The sequence below is a fragment of the Carcharhinus amblyrhynchos genome, chromosome 6 (genome assembly GCF_965287045.1).
Source record: "Carcharhinus amblyrhynchos chromosome 6, sCarAmb.v2.hapA, whole genome shotgun sequence".
NCBI lineage: Eukaryota > Metazoa > Chordata > Chondrichthyes > Carcharhiniformes > Carcharhinidae > Carcharhinus > Carcharhinus amblyrhynchos.
In genome coordinates this window covers 93,353,442-93,368,134 of record NC_137329.1, presented here as the reverse complement: position 1 = coordinate 93,368,134, position 14,693 = coordinate 93,353,442, and the positions used below count along the sequence as shown (strand labels likewise).

Below are 14,693 nucleotides of genomic sequence, written 5' to 3'. Positions count from 1 at the left end.
CTCGACTCATGACCTGTGATGCTGATGCTATTGTCTTCATACCTCACCTCTGCACTACAGTAGTCTCCCCGTGCCGGTCAATGAAATGAAAGGGATAATGTGCTGGGACCCTCCTCCTTGTGCACCTCTCTCTACAAGCTCTTACACACTGCTTGCTTGCTATCTCTCTCTCTCTCTCTATCCGTCCCCCGCCCCCAGTGCAAACTGGGAGCCTGCAGAGTGACTTCATTTCTTCCCCTCCCTTTCAATCTATTGACCAATTGCAACATGTACTGAATTAAATGATGCTTCCCTCCCTGTAGTCGCATTATGTACTAGACAAACATGTATTATTCAGAAAGACAACCTGGGCAATTTGCATGGGTCTCACTAGCAATCATTTAACTATCGGAAGAAAAACATGAAAGCATCACCTTCTTACTTGCTGTCCAGCAATGTTGACCTGACACCTGCAGCTGCCCTCATCCCAAGTCAGATTTGCTATCACTACAAATCGCTTTAAAATATAAAACACAAGGTCACAGATTTATTTCGGATTGTGTCCTCTGCTTTTCTTTTGGTGACTCATCCACTGTCCATCTCCCTCCGTTTACCCATTATTCTTCTCCTTTGAAATTTTGAACTGCTGCTCAGTACAGACAAGTTGTGTTTTGCCTCATTCTTCAACAAGGTTAGTTTCGTCTTTTCATGGCCATTTAAAGAATTGACCCTCTGCAGTTTGTTGTAACATGACATTTGGTGCTTCAGAATGCTTTGCTGTTCCATCATCTCCAATGATCAATTTATATCCTCCCATATTTGTATTTGTCCTCTGTCTCAAAGTTTTTCTGCCTCACCATATCCGACCCCCTATTTGCTCCTATGTACCAACCTGCCTAAAAACTCTGATTGCACTTCAAAACAATTTTTATCTGAAGCACTTTCTGATGTAAGCACCTTGAAGAAATGCACTTTCTTTCTTCATTGTCACCAGTTCATGCACCCCAATGGGTGACACAGTGGCGAAGTGGTTAGTACTGCTGCCTCACAGCACCAGGGACCGAGTTTCAATTCCGGTTCTTGGGTGAGTGCCTGTGTGAAGTATGCACATTCTCCCCGTGTCTGCATGGGTTTCCTCCGGGTGGTCCGCTTTCCTTCAAAGATGTGTGGATTAGGTTGATTGGCCATGCTAAATTAACCTTAGTGTCAGGAGGATGTGGAGTTACAGGAATAAGGGCCTGGGTGGGATTGTAGTCCATGCAGACTTGATGGGATGAATGGTCTCATTATGTACTGTAGGGATTTGATGAACTCAAATTTTTACTCTCTTGGAATAATACTACCACTATTTACAACTTATATTGTCACCACATTTTACATTCTAATGGTGCCAATTAATATTACCTATTGTTCAGAACTATTGCCACTTTTACATACTATTCACAGTCGTACCATTGGAACACTGTTTGCAGACTTGTAAATGCTGGAATTTTCCACCCCACTCCCTATGCCACCCTCATTCACATAGCTGCATGGAAGTCAATGGCAATATTTCATGGTTCGCCTGTCCCAACACCAAGCACTCACGCAGTGGGGATCAACTTTGACACCACTGGAAGATCCTCCTTGCAAGAAGGGCTGGAAAATCCCATTCAGATTCAGAATCCATGACAAATTTGAGCATAAGCTAAATTGACCTTTTAGTGTAGAATTGAGAGAATGCGGCATTTCAGACAAAACATTAAGTCAAAGACTTATATACCACTCAGGGGAAAGTAAAAGGTTCCACAGCACTACCTGAAAAAAACAGGGGAGTTCTCCTGGTCTTCTTGCCAACACCACTTAAGCAGGTCAACTTGTCATTTATCTCATTACTGCTTGTGAGACATTGTTGTTGGTGAACTGTGAACTCAGAGCGGGGAAGCAATGGGCTCATGGTCTTATTGTTGGACCATTAATCCAGAAACTCATCTAATGTTCTGGGGACCTGGATTCAAATCCCTACACGGCAGATGGTGGAATTTGAATTCAATCAAAAATATCTGGAACTAAGATTCCACTGTTGACCATGCAACCATTGTTGATTGTTGGAAAAACCACCCGGTTCAGTAATATCCTTTAGGAAAGGAAATCTGCCATCCTTATCTGATCTGGCCTACATGTGACTCCAGATCCATAGCAATGTGATTGACTCTCAACTGTCCTCTGAACAAGGGCAAAGAGGGATGGGCAATAGATGCTGGCCAGCCAGTGATGCCCATATCCCACAAATGAACAAAAAAAATTGTAGAATCTCTGCAGTGCAGAATGAGGTCATTTAGCCCATCAACTCTCCAAAAACCCATCTTATCCAGGCTTACCCCATATATCTCTGAACACTGAGAGCAATTTAGCATGGCCAATTCATCTAATCTGCACATCTTTGGACATGTTAAATGAAGAAGCTTGTTTCGCAGAATGGCAGTTGAAAATTTGGTGTATGTGGGAACTCGGTGCAGGGGGAGAAGATGGTGTTTGGTGCTTTAAGGCATGGAGTCAATACTAAATAGACAAATAATCAGAGTAAAAAAGAAGGAATTTGAGAAACAATGGGATAGTGAAACCCATCACCTCCAATTTCTGTGCCAGGTGGGAAACCCAGGATCTTTCATGTGCCCTGAATAATAGCAAATGCTGTATGCTCAGGGTTTACATGCAGCTGGAGTGGTTGAGTCAGACACTCATCACATTTAAAATTTACTTGGAAAACAGCATGCACTTGAAGTGTTGCAACCACATGGAGGAAAAGTAGGAAAGGCAGATTAAAGTTAGGAACTTCTTTTGGTTGATAACGACATAGTGAGCCAGTGACCTGTGACTATGTCATACCTTTTGTAATATGTACCCGAACTGTCTCCTCTTTGCAGGCCTCCCGTTGTTCACTTATTGCTTTAGCTGCAATCTTTAATTCCAATCCATCTAGCCCACAAGACTAAGATCCCTTTTTAACTCATTGAAATCAGCTCCTTCAGTTGAACATTTACACATCTGATTTTCATGTGATAGCATGTAGGTGAGAAAGGCAAAGGGGCCAAGGATAAATCTCTGGCAGGAGATTGCAGTTTCCAGAGATGGTGAACATGGGAAAAATGTTTGGAGACATACTGGGTGGGATTTTATAGCCTCGCTCATCCCAAAACTGTAAAAGCCCACCCAAGGTCAATGGACCTTCCCATTGACCGCCCCTCACTCGCTCTGATTCCCATGGCGGATGGGGGCAGTAAAATTTCAGTCACTGTCTGCATTTAGATAGTTGGGAAGGGAATCAAGCAAGCAGAGAATCACACAGTTGCACAATGGAGAAGAAGCACTGGAGATGAATGGCATGGACAGTCATATCAAACATTGCATAAAGATGGACAATGTGCAATAGCCACAGAGAACATCATCCCTGACATTGGCTGAGGCGGGTTTCATTATTTTGTAAAAGGCTGGAACTGGAATGGATGGATTGACACTTTACAACACTATTAATTCATGTTTCCTCATTCACTACAGCCAATTTGTACTTATCATATTTGTAGGTCTTACTGTCACTAAGACATACTACATGTTTTTATTTTCTACCTTCACAAATTCACACTACCCACGTTTGGCTGACTGAGCCAGCTGCTCTCGAAACTCACATTAATGCCCTTATTTTCCAAATTGTCACAAATTTTCTCTGCAGCAGTCACATTAACCGCTTCAGATTCGCTAAATTTTGAACCAAACGGATAAATTTATAGTCTCAGGAATGATCCACCATGTCAATGCATTAGCAAATAGCATCAATTCACCTACCTCAGTTTCTAAACCTGATAATGTACGTTGCAAGTTGTGTTACCATGACAACACCACACCTCCCAGAAGCTACAGACGACAGATTTGTAAAGCCAACGACTTCAACACTAAATTATTCAAAGCTATAATGCTTCAACAATATGGAGTGTGACTGACTCACCATTTAAACGCAAGTCTCACTGTATTACCATCAAGCAGCTCGAGCCTCATAAAAGGCAAGGCCAGTGGTCATAAGCTGTCTGGCAATTTTATCCCTGCGACATCCGTACTGAGCTTTGGTGAAAGCTGTACTATATTCACCATAGCACAAGCTAAATGAGGTCTTCACTTGGTTTATACATTCATGCAATATTACTTTTTTCATACAGATAACTAATAAAATTTTATTCTACCAGAGCAATGTCTTTTGATATTGTACATCTCTAAGCTAATTTGGAATTTCTGTCTCTTTTCACTTCACTATGAATCTGCAGAATCTAAGTGACTGAATTTCATAGTCACATTTGGTGATATCAGTATCTCAATTGGTTTCTAAATTAAAATTGTTTAATCCTCAAAGCCTTCCAGTTAGTTCTGAGCTACTAGGTAATTCTATGACATTTTATTATGTTTACTTGAACCAGGTATAGCATGGCACAATGGTCAGCACTGCTGCCTCACAGCACCAGGAACCTAGGTCTGTCTGTGTGGAGTTTGCACGTTCTCCCTGTGTCTGCATGAGAATTATCTGAGTACTCCAGTTTCCTCCCACAATCCAAAGACATGCAGGTTAGGATGATTGGCCATGCTAAATAGCCCCTTAGATATAGAGGTCAGGTGGATTAGCAGGTAAAAACATGGGATTACAGGGCAAGCCTGAGTAAGAATCGGTGCAGATTTGATGGGCCGAATGACCTTCTTCTGCATTGTTGAGATTCTATGATACTTCTATGATTTGTGACTTTTTTTGTCTAGACATGGTGGCACAGTGGTTAGCACTGCCACCTCACAGTGCCAGGGACCCGGGTTCAATTTCGGCCTCTGGTCACTATCTGTGTGGAGTTTGCACATTCTCCCTGTGTCTGCGTGGGTGGGTTTCCTCTGGGTTCTCTGATTTCCTTCCACAGTCCAAAGATGTGTGAGTTAGGTTGATTGGCTTTGCTAAATTGACCCTAGTGTCAGGGGATTAGCAAGGTAAATTTGTGAGGTTACGGGAATAGGGCCAGGGTCAGATTGTGGTCAGTGCAGACTTGATGGGCCGAATGGCCTCCTTCTACACTGTAGGATTCTATGATACTTTAATACTCCAGTGCATTATTTCTTCTTCTGAATCAGCAAAACCACTTGGTCATTTCACTTTCCCACCTTTACTAGCGATTCCTATCAATTCTGGTTGAAAATAATACCAACTCTTGTTTATATTTCAAGTGAACAGCTTAATTCTCTGTTTGATTAGCCCTATTCAAGTTCCACTTGTCCCAGGAGTATCCAGTTATCAACAAGGTCCAATCACCCTGTCTTAGCTTTCATGTCTATTTAGTATTGAAGTTATTTAAGTCTCCCCATCCATTCATTGCACTTAAATAACATTCAGCAAAATAAGCCTTTCTGATTTTGTCTCCTTCAGCTTCAAAAGACTCAAATCTCACTAATTTTAGCTATAGGCAAAGAACTAGCAGAGCACATACAAGTCAGGAGCGGAAGTAGGCTATTCAGTCCCTCGAGCCTGATCCACAATTTGATACGTTTATGGCTAATCTGATTGGCCTCAGCTCCACTTTCCTGCTACTCTTTGACTTCCTTGTCAATCAAAACTCTATCTAGTCAGCCTTAAAGAAAATCAATGATCCTACGTCCACTGCTCTCTGGAGAAGAGAATTATATAGACCAATGACTCTCAGTAAAATATTCTCTTTGTCCTCAGCTTAAACAGGAGACCCCTTATTTGTAAACGCTGTCCTTAGTTCTGATCTCTCCCACCAGGTGAAACATCCCCTCTGCACTCACCCTGTCAAGTACCCTCAGGGTCTTATATGCTTCAATAATATCACCTCTCATTCTTCTAAAGTCTAATGGACATGGGCCCAACTTTTCCGACCTTTCCTCATGAGATTTTTTCATAAAATAGGGCAGCACGGTGGCACAAGGATTAGCCCAGGGACCCGTGTTCAATTCTGGCTTTGGGTAACTGCCTGTTCTCCCCATGTCTGCAAGATTTCCCCCAGGTGCTCCAGTTTCCTCCCACAGCCCAAAGACATGCAGGTTAGGTGTCTTGGCTATGCTAAATTGCCCCACAGTATCCAAAGATACTGTGGGGCAATTTAGGGGAACTAGCAAGGTAAAAGTGGGGTTATAAGGAAATGGCCTGGGATCATTTGTTGGAGAGTTAATGCAAACTCATTGAGCTGAATGACCTCCTTCTGCAGTGTAGGGATTCTATGATTCTATGATATATCCCTTGCAATAAAGAATAACATTCCATTAGGCTTCCTAATCATGTGTTGTATCTGTATACAGATGTTTTGTGATTTATGTACTAGGCCAACCAGATCCCTCTGTCCCACAGTCTTCCTCCATTTAATTAATATACTGCTTTTCTATTCTTTCTGCCAAAGTGGACATCCCGCACCATACTTGGGGTTGGATCCCCAGGGTGGGTGAATTCTCTGCCCAGGTGCCCCTCTGCTGTTGCCAGACTGCACAGGAAGTGTTCTCCAAGGAACCCAAGGCCTGGAGGCAAGGAATTGACCCACGATGTGGCTTTGATTTGATTTATTATTGTTACATGTATTAGTATACAGTGGAAGGTATTGTTTCTTGCACACTATACAGACAAAGCATACTGTACATAGAGAAAGAGAGAGTGCAGAATGTAGTGTTACAGTCATAACTAGGGTGTAGAGAAAGATCAACTTAATGCGAGGGAGGTCCATTCAAAAGTCTGATGACAGCAGGAAAGAAGCTGTTCTTGAATTGGTTGGAATGCGTCTTCAGACTTTTGTATCTTTTTTCTGACAGAAGAAGGTGAAAGAGAGTGTGTTAGGAATGCGTGAGGTCCTTGATTATGCTGGCTGCTTTTCCACGACAGCAGGAAATGTGGACGGAGTCAATGGATGGGAGGCTGGTTTGAGTGATGGACTGGGCTTCATTCACGACCCTTTGTAGTTTCTTATGGTCTTGGACAGAGCAGGAGCCATACCAAGCTGTGATACAACCAGAAAGAATGTTTTCTATTGTGTATCTGTAAAAGTTGGTGAGGGTTGTAGCTGACATGCCAAATTTCCCTAGTCTTCTGAGAAAGTAAAGTAGAGACATTGGTGGGCTTTCTTAACTATAGTCTCAGCATGGGGGCATCAGGACAAGTTGTTGGTGATCTGGACACCTAAAATCTTGAAGCTCTCTTGTCAGAGAGCTTGAGGGGCTCTTGTGGATTGCTCTATAAGGGAGCACGTGGAGCTGTGAGCAGCATTGTACTTCTGCTCATCATGAATTTGAGGATGACACACCAGTGTCATCAGGCCAGTACATTAGTGGGTAGCCCTTATCCCCCAGCAACCATCCCAGCAGACCTTCTTGCCCCTCACAGATCCCAAGAAATTGGGAGTGACTGAGGATGTAAGAGTAATGCAACTCCCAAAATAACATGGACACATACGCAGGATGTGCTAGTGATGGTCACACATTGATTGTACATTGAAGAATGTTCACTTTTATGGTTTGTAAACAGTAGGGGCTGCTGCCAGGGAGACCATATAGCCAAATGGATGCAGTCTCTTTCACCTTCTTCTGGAGAAGCCTGAGATAATTGCAAAAGTGGTGAATCTTTGAGCCTGACTATTTTCATTCAGAGCAAACCTGACATAATGATGGGTCTTCATGTAAAGGGCGTCGGTCATTTCCTTTATGCAGCAATGCATTACAGACTGAGAGGTGCTGCACAGGTCCTCTGTTGATCATTGGAAATGCCCAGAGGCAAAGACATTGAGTGCTGCCTCACCTTCAAAGCCACTGACAGTGGGAAGCCTCCAACCCGATGTGGCATTAGGTCTTCATGATCCATGTGGCATATGTGATCTATGATGTTTCAGGACAATCGCAGGCAAGCCTATCATTCGTTTATAAATAGTAAATCACAGGCATGATAAGTAGCCTGCATTTTTTGGGTCTCTCTTCCTTATCTTCCTCCTCATGCTCTGGCTCTCCTTGGCCATCCTCCCCAGGTGGCACCTCCTGCTGGAGCTACATATGGTGATGCATCTCCCTCCTTTGCCTCCTCCATTGAAGGAGTACTCTGAGAAACACAGCATGCCCTGGACGCATTTATCCCTTTGCCTTCTCTCTGGAATGAAACCTCAAAGACAACAATGGGTTAAAGAGGCAGAAAGGCAAGCTCTGGTTCAGAAACAGATTTTGGTGCCTTGCATTGTGCCTGATACAGCCTTAACCCCAAGACATTAGCACACAGTGAGGTAAGTAATGCTCCAGTCTACAAGTGTGACATCGGGAGCCCTCCGTGGATGATAAGGTGGTATACCAATCAATGCACTGTCAGTTGTTCATGGTCAATGAGTGGAAGCCATTTGGCCAGTGACAAATGGCATTCATTGTGAACCCATGACTGCCCATTATTGATGAGATGCTAGATATGAAGCAGCTGTATCTTCACTGTTGCCTTCGTTCTCCAGGGCTACATTCCTACCCTATACTCTGCCAATATTGATATTTTGCAGTGAAGCTATTGAGTTCCATCTATAATTTTAACAGTGCTGAAGGATAGGATTGGCTTTCAGTTGCTTCCTGGGCTTTAAGGTCTCTCTCCTTTTTTGCTGATCTGGAGCCCTCCTTCCCCTTTGGGTCCTTTGAGGTTGTCCTTCCCCCTGCACTTGCACAACCCTCCTTTCCCAGGGCTTCATCAGCCCAACCATCACCTCGCACGCCACGCCTTGTCGAACTTTGAATCGGCTCAAATGGCAGTAGGTCCATGAGTCCCACAGCAGATTGCTGGCCAGCCAGGCAACGTTGGCATGGAGCCAGAGGGTGCAAACGACTATGCCCCAGCAATGTGATATTGAGCTCAGCAGGAGCAGTGCACCACTATGGCTAGAATGTTATTTATGTTGCACTCACTTTGAAGCATCAATCGAATGAGGTCTTATGCGTGCCATTCATATTCAAGTGGCTTTGAGCTTGACACGATTTCCTGTCGGAGTGATGCAAGATTGGAAGGTGTGGGGAGATTCCAGTAAGCAGCTGTTTTAATGAGTATACATGAGATGCACATAGATGCAAATTGTGTTCACATGAGCAGGGAATCGAAAGACCAGCCTGCTATTAACCCACCGCTGAGAGAATTGCAGCCCATTTTTAAACTGGCAGGTTTCCGACTCTTTCACTCCTGTGAGATTCTCCGCTTCCTCCTGTCACCCAGCCTGCCCTGGAGAGTGGGGAAGATGGGAGAATTCTACCAATAATAGTGAGATTTTGGAATCCCATTCTAAAAAAAGATATTGCAGAAGGGATAAAGGTGCAACATTGATTCACCAAAATGATTCCAGGGAAGAGATGATGAGGATTATAATGACAGATGTGAAATATTGAGTATTCATGGTATTTATTCGAGCAGAGTAGTTAAAAGAGGATCAATAAATGTGTTCAAGTTTTTAAAATGGTTTAAGGTAAATAGCACAAAATTATTTCCACTGATCAATAAATCATCATAAAGAATGTCTGACTTGAGAATTTAGGATTAGTTGTACAAGTATAAAAGAGGGGAGATTGTTTGCCATGTAGGCAGTTGTTAATAAATTTAAAATGCATTACCACAAGTGGATATTGAAGATAAGATTAGTGCAACATTTAAGGGAAGTTAAATAAAATCTAAAAGGGTCTGGGGAAAGAGTAGGGAAATCAGATTAGAGGACAGCTGATACTGCTACAGTTACAATAGACAAGCTCAGTTTGGCAATCACCTAGGCACGTCTTGGAGTCCCCAGGGATTTAAGATTAATCTCCTAGGCACAATGTGAGCAGCCTCGGAGAAAAATCATAAGAGGATTAAAAAAGGCTCTTCTCCCATTTTTCTTTATTAATTTCATTCATTGGTTACAAAAGTATCGAAGAGAGGAAAGAATCCATTTGATTGGGTGAGACCATTAGAGATTGAAGGACATTTGATGATGTCTCCTGAAACACATCCAACCACAGTCCACAACCCTGAGGTCAACAGCATTCTTCAACTAAGAGAAACTATAATTGTTTAAAATACCCTACATTACAGGTGAAGTATACATTATATCTCCAAAGGTCACCAAAACCTCTATTAATACCTGTAAATTGAACCATGGTTTATGTAGGAATAATAACAAGATTACATGAAAACTCAGTGGAAAGATATTCTTTCTTTATTATGGATGCTGATAAGGTTATTGTTTCTGTACTGCACCCTCAGGACAAAAGAATGTGGAGTTGTAACGCATTGGGTTGGATGCAAACAATAAAACAGGTTCACTGAATCTCTGTTAACAGTACAAAGGTTTGATTAGACTGAGGCAAACCCTGTGAGGCAGCCTGTGCCTCATGAACTATACATGTGACTAGGCTCTTAAAGTGACCACACAACAACCCCAAATATATAACAATTATGCCTTTAATATTTTGCAGGATAATAAAACCAACAAATTTATAACCTGCTGTGCTACTGTCTCATCTGGAAACCCATTCCTTCCACACTGCGAGAAACCCCCAACCCTAACTACTCTCCTTTCTCCTAGTTGATTAAGGGAAGCATATCTCTCCTCTACATATTTTGTTTCTCAGATACTTTCATTGCCAGATATTTATGGAAGGATCATCATTGTTCCCATACAATGGCGCAATCCACTCACTGACACACTTGATTTTGTTTTGGTAAATTCCCTGCCTAACACCCACTTTGGGACTACATCAAAAACATTACTTTGTATCCCCTGCTTTTCATTTCTCACTCGAATCATGTATCCTTACATTAGATCCAAGCACATAATATACCCCCTACATGGATAACCGCCCCCATTGGTCACTTCTGCTTGCTTCTAACCTCTCCTCAGTATGAATTTCTCTAGCTTGGTAGACTGCTCACTATCTTGTAGGAATTTGAACCATAGAGGTTCACAGCAGAGGAGGCTGTTCTATTTATGTTATTGTTACTTTGCTAGAGCAATCCAAAGCCAGCTACATTGCCTGGCTCCTTCACCATAGTCTCAGTTTTAAATGTTTTTCAAACCACAGGGAATGCAGTGGTTCAAGAAGGTGAGTCAATACCACCTTCTCAAGGGCAAATAGGGATAGGCAATAAAGTGCAGACCATTGATTACCACACCCTGTGAAACAGTTTAAAAAATAATCAATTCTACCTTATAAGGTGCAATAGAATCTACCTCACCCATTGTTCTTGTTCGTCCATCGTCATCGATGAGGACCTTGATACCATTAGTCATTTTGAGGCTGGTTGTGGTGTGTCCGAAGATGATTGATCAGGTCACTTCGGGCACGGAATGTCCTGCCACATATTGGACAGACTTGTGTCAACACTGTAGTTGTTGCGCTGGTGGCTCTGGACTTGCACAGCTTGCATTTAAGTTGTGCTTTAGCAATACACCTTGCTTCGTAAGCTTGACAGTTTTTGTGGATGAGGCAGCGCCAAGTAGAGTGGTTTTGTGCCAGCGTTTCCTAGGTGGTCGTGTCTATGTCAAGCGACTTCAGGGAGGCCTTGAGTGTGTCTTTGAAATGTTTCTTCTGCCCTCCATGTGAGTGTCTTCCAGCAGAGAGTTCCCCAAAAAGGAGCTGCTTGGGTATGCGCTCATCTGACATACGGATAACATGACCTGCCCATCAGGTCTGCGCTCTCATCAGCAGTGTGGACTGATGGTAGACTTTCTCTAGAGAGAACTTCAGTGTCTGGTACTTTGTCTTGCCATCTCACGCGCAATATTCTGCGAAGACAAGTCATGTGGAAATGACTGAGCTGGCTTGCATGCCTCCAATACACAGTCCACGTTTCACAGGCATACAGGAGGGTAGTGAGTACTGCGGTACTGTAGACCTTCAGTTTTGTTGCTGGACTGATTCCTCAACGCCCCCCCCATACAGTGGAGCGCAGTCTACTGAAAGCAGAACTTGCCTTTGCTATTTTGCAGTTAACTTCTGTATCAATAGTCACTGCTTGGGAGGGTGCTGCCAAGATAAGTGAACCGCCCACTGCCTGTAGTTTCAGCCCTTTGATTGTGATTATGGGTTCTGTGCACGGTGCAAGAGGAGCAGACTGGTGCATGACTTTGGTCTTTTTGATGTTGATGGTGAGTCCAAAGTTATCACAAGCCATGGAAAATTTGACCATACTGACTTGCATCTCTGGCTCTGAGCCAGTATGTGATGTGGAGATGCCGGCGTTGGACTGGGGTAAACACAGTAAGAAGTCTCACAACACCAGGTTAAAGTCCAACAAGTTTATTTGATAGTAAACCCACAAGCTTTTGGAACGTTGTTCCTCTGTCAGGTGTTTCTGATCAGAACTTTCCACTCACCTGACAAAGGAACAGTGTTCCGAAAGCTTGTGGGTTTATTATCAAATAAACTTGTTGGACTTTAACCTGGTGTTCTGAGCCAGTATACAGGGCACAGTCATTGGCAACGAGGAAGTCTCTCAGAACAGTCTCCTTCACTTCGGTAATAGTTTGAGGTCTCCTCAGGTTGAAGAGCTTCCCATCCACTCTGTACTTGAGGCTGATTCCAACAACACTGTCCTGGAAGGCATCATTCAGCATGGCAGCAAATATCATGCTGAGCAGTGTGGGTGCAAGCACACAGCCCTGTTTGATGCCATTGGTGACTGGGAATGCCTCAGAGGATTCTCTGCCATCCAGTACTCTGGCCATCATGCCATTATGGAATTGGCACACCATCTGAATGAATTTGGGGAGGGGGGCAGCCAAACTTTGATATGATCCTCCACAGGCCTTGTCGGCTTACACTGTTGAAGGCTTTCGCGAGGTCAGCAAAGGGGCCAAACCTCACCCATTCCCTACGGCAAAGCGTTCCACACTCTATGACTCTATGCATAAAGAATTGCAATTTAACCCCTTTCTCTTCCTTCTCCACAAATAATTTCAAATTTATGATCTCTTGACACAGGGAGCCAAAAGAATTGTTATTTATTCACTGCAAAAAAGTCTATCATGGTCTTACAAACCTCTATTAAATCCCATCTTAATCCTCTCTGTTCCCTTGGAAATAGTCAAAATATCTCAACTTGCTGCTCATAATACTAAAGGCTGGCAACATCTCCATGAACCTAAACTGGATGTTCTGAATGGTTTTAATGTTCTATCTGGGTGCCCTCTCCCTAACCTTTGGGGGAAGGCAGGATCAGGAGGTTGATTTTGATGATCAGTCATGATCAAAGTGAATGGCAGAGCAGCTTCAAAGGGCTAAAAGTAGATGTGGAGCGGATGCTTCTTCTTGTGAGGCATTCTAGGACAAGAAGTCATAGTCTTAGGATCAAGGGTAGCAAATTTAAAACAGAGTTGAGAAGAAACTGCTTCTCCCAAAGGTTCGTGAAGTGCGGTGGATGCTGGGACAATGAGTAAACTTAAGGGGGAATTGGACAGATTTTTAATTCGTAATGGATTGAAGGGTTATGGGGAGAGGACAGGAAAATGGAGATGAGGAGCATATCAACCATGATCAAATGACAGAGTGGACTTAATGGGCCAAATGGCCTAATTCTACTCCTATATGTTAAGAATGGCCTACTCCAGCCTCTAGCTTTTATGTTTCTATAATGGGATATCTGACATGGCACAAAGCACTCCAAAGTTTGCCTTCTGTGTAAATTCATTACTTATTCATTACTTATTCATTACTTATAGCGAGGGGGATTGAATATAAAAGTAGGGAGGTCTTGCTGCAGCTGTATAGGGCATTGGTGAGGCCGCAGCTGGAGTACTGTGTGCAGTTTTGGGCGCCGCACCTGCGCAAGGATATTTTGGCCCTGGAGGGAGTGCAGAGGAGGTTTACTAGGCTGATACCGGAGTTGAGGGGATTGAGCTATGAGGAGAGGCTGAATAAACTAGGCTTGTACTCGTTAGAGTTTAGAAGAATGAGGGGAGATCTCATTGAGACGTATAAGATGATGAATGGGATGGATAGGATAGAGGTGGAGAGACTCTTCCCGCTCAAAAAAGACAGTAGGACTAGGGGGCACAGCCTCAAGATAAAGGGGAGGCGGTTTAGAACGGAGTTGAGGAGGAACTTCTTCACTCAAAGGGTGGTGAATCTCTGGAATTCTCTGCCCGTTGAAGTGGTGGAGGCTGCCTCGCTAAATATTTTTAAGAAGCGGGTTGATGGGTTCTTGATAAGAGAGGGGATTAAGGGTTATGGGGAGAGGGCGGGAAAGTGGAACTGAGCCACAACAGATCAGCCATGATCTTATTGAATGGCGGGGCAGGCTCGAAGGGCTAGATGGCCTACTCCTGCTCCTATTTCTTATGTTCTTATGTTGATCTTTACTCTTATGCCCCTATTCATAAAACCTAAATTTCTATTGGATGTTTTGTGGCTTCTGTAATTTTCTGTAATTACACTTTAGAGAATTATAATTTGAACTGTCAGGTTTTGTTGTTCATCCACAGCCTTCAAATGTGTCACATTGAATATACACTCAGAATTGTTGCAGTTCTCCACATCTGTCTCACTGCACAGTTTGGTAGCTCGCAATGTACATCGCCACTCCTCTTGCCTGATGCTGCCCTATAGATGCTGTCTTAATGCGACCATGTTCCTGCCCCTACCCAGGACATAGGTGTTATATGCATGTGATAGAATCCAGCAGTGAGCTGTGTCCCCACCTCCTTATTCCCCATTCTGTCTCTCCAGCA

At 43.3% G+C, this 14,693-nt stretch overlaps 1 protein-coding gene across 1 annotated transcript in view; it reads right to left on the bottom strand.

Moving 5' to 3' along the window:
- Positions 1-132, bottom strand: part of syn3 (synapsin III) — a 256,167-nt gene extending 256,035 nt beyond the window's left edge. Inside the window, exon 1 of the mRNA XM_080190986.1 lies at positions 48-132. The gene's annotated coding sequence lies outside the window, so the exon portion shown is untranslated. The remainder of the gene's footprint in view (positions 1-47) is intronic.
- Between the last annotated feature and the right edge of the window lie 14,561 nt (positions 133-14,693).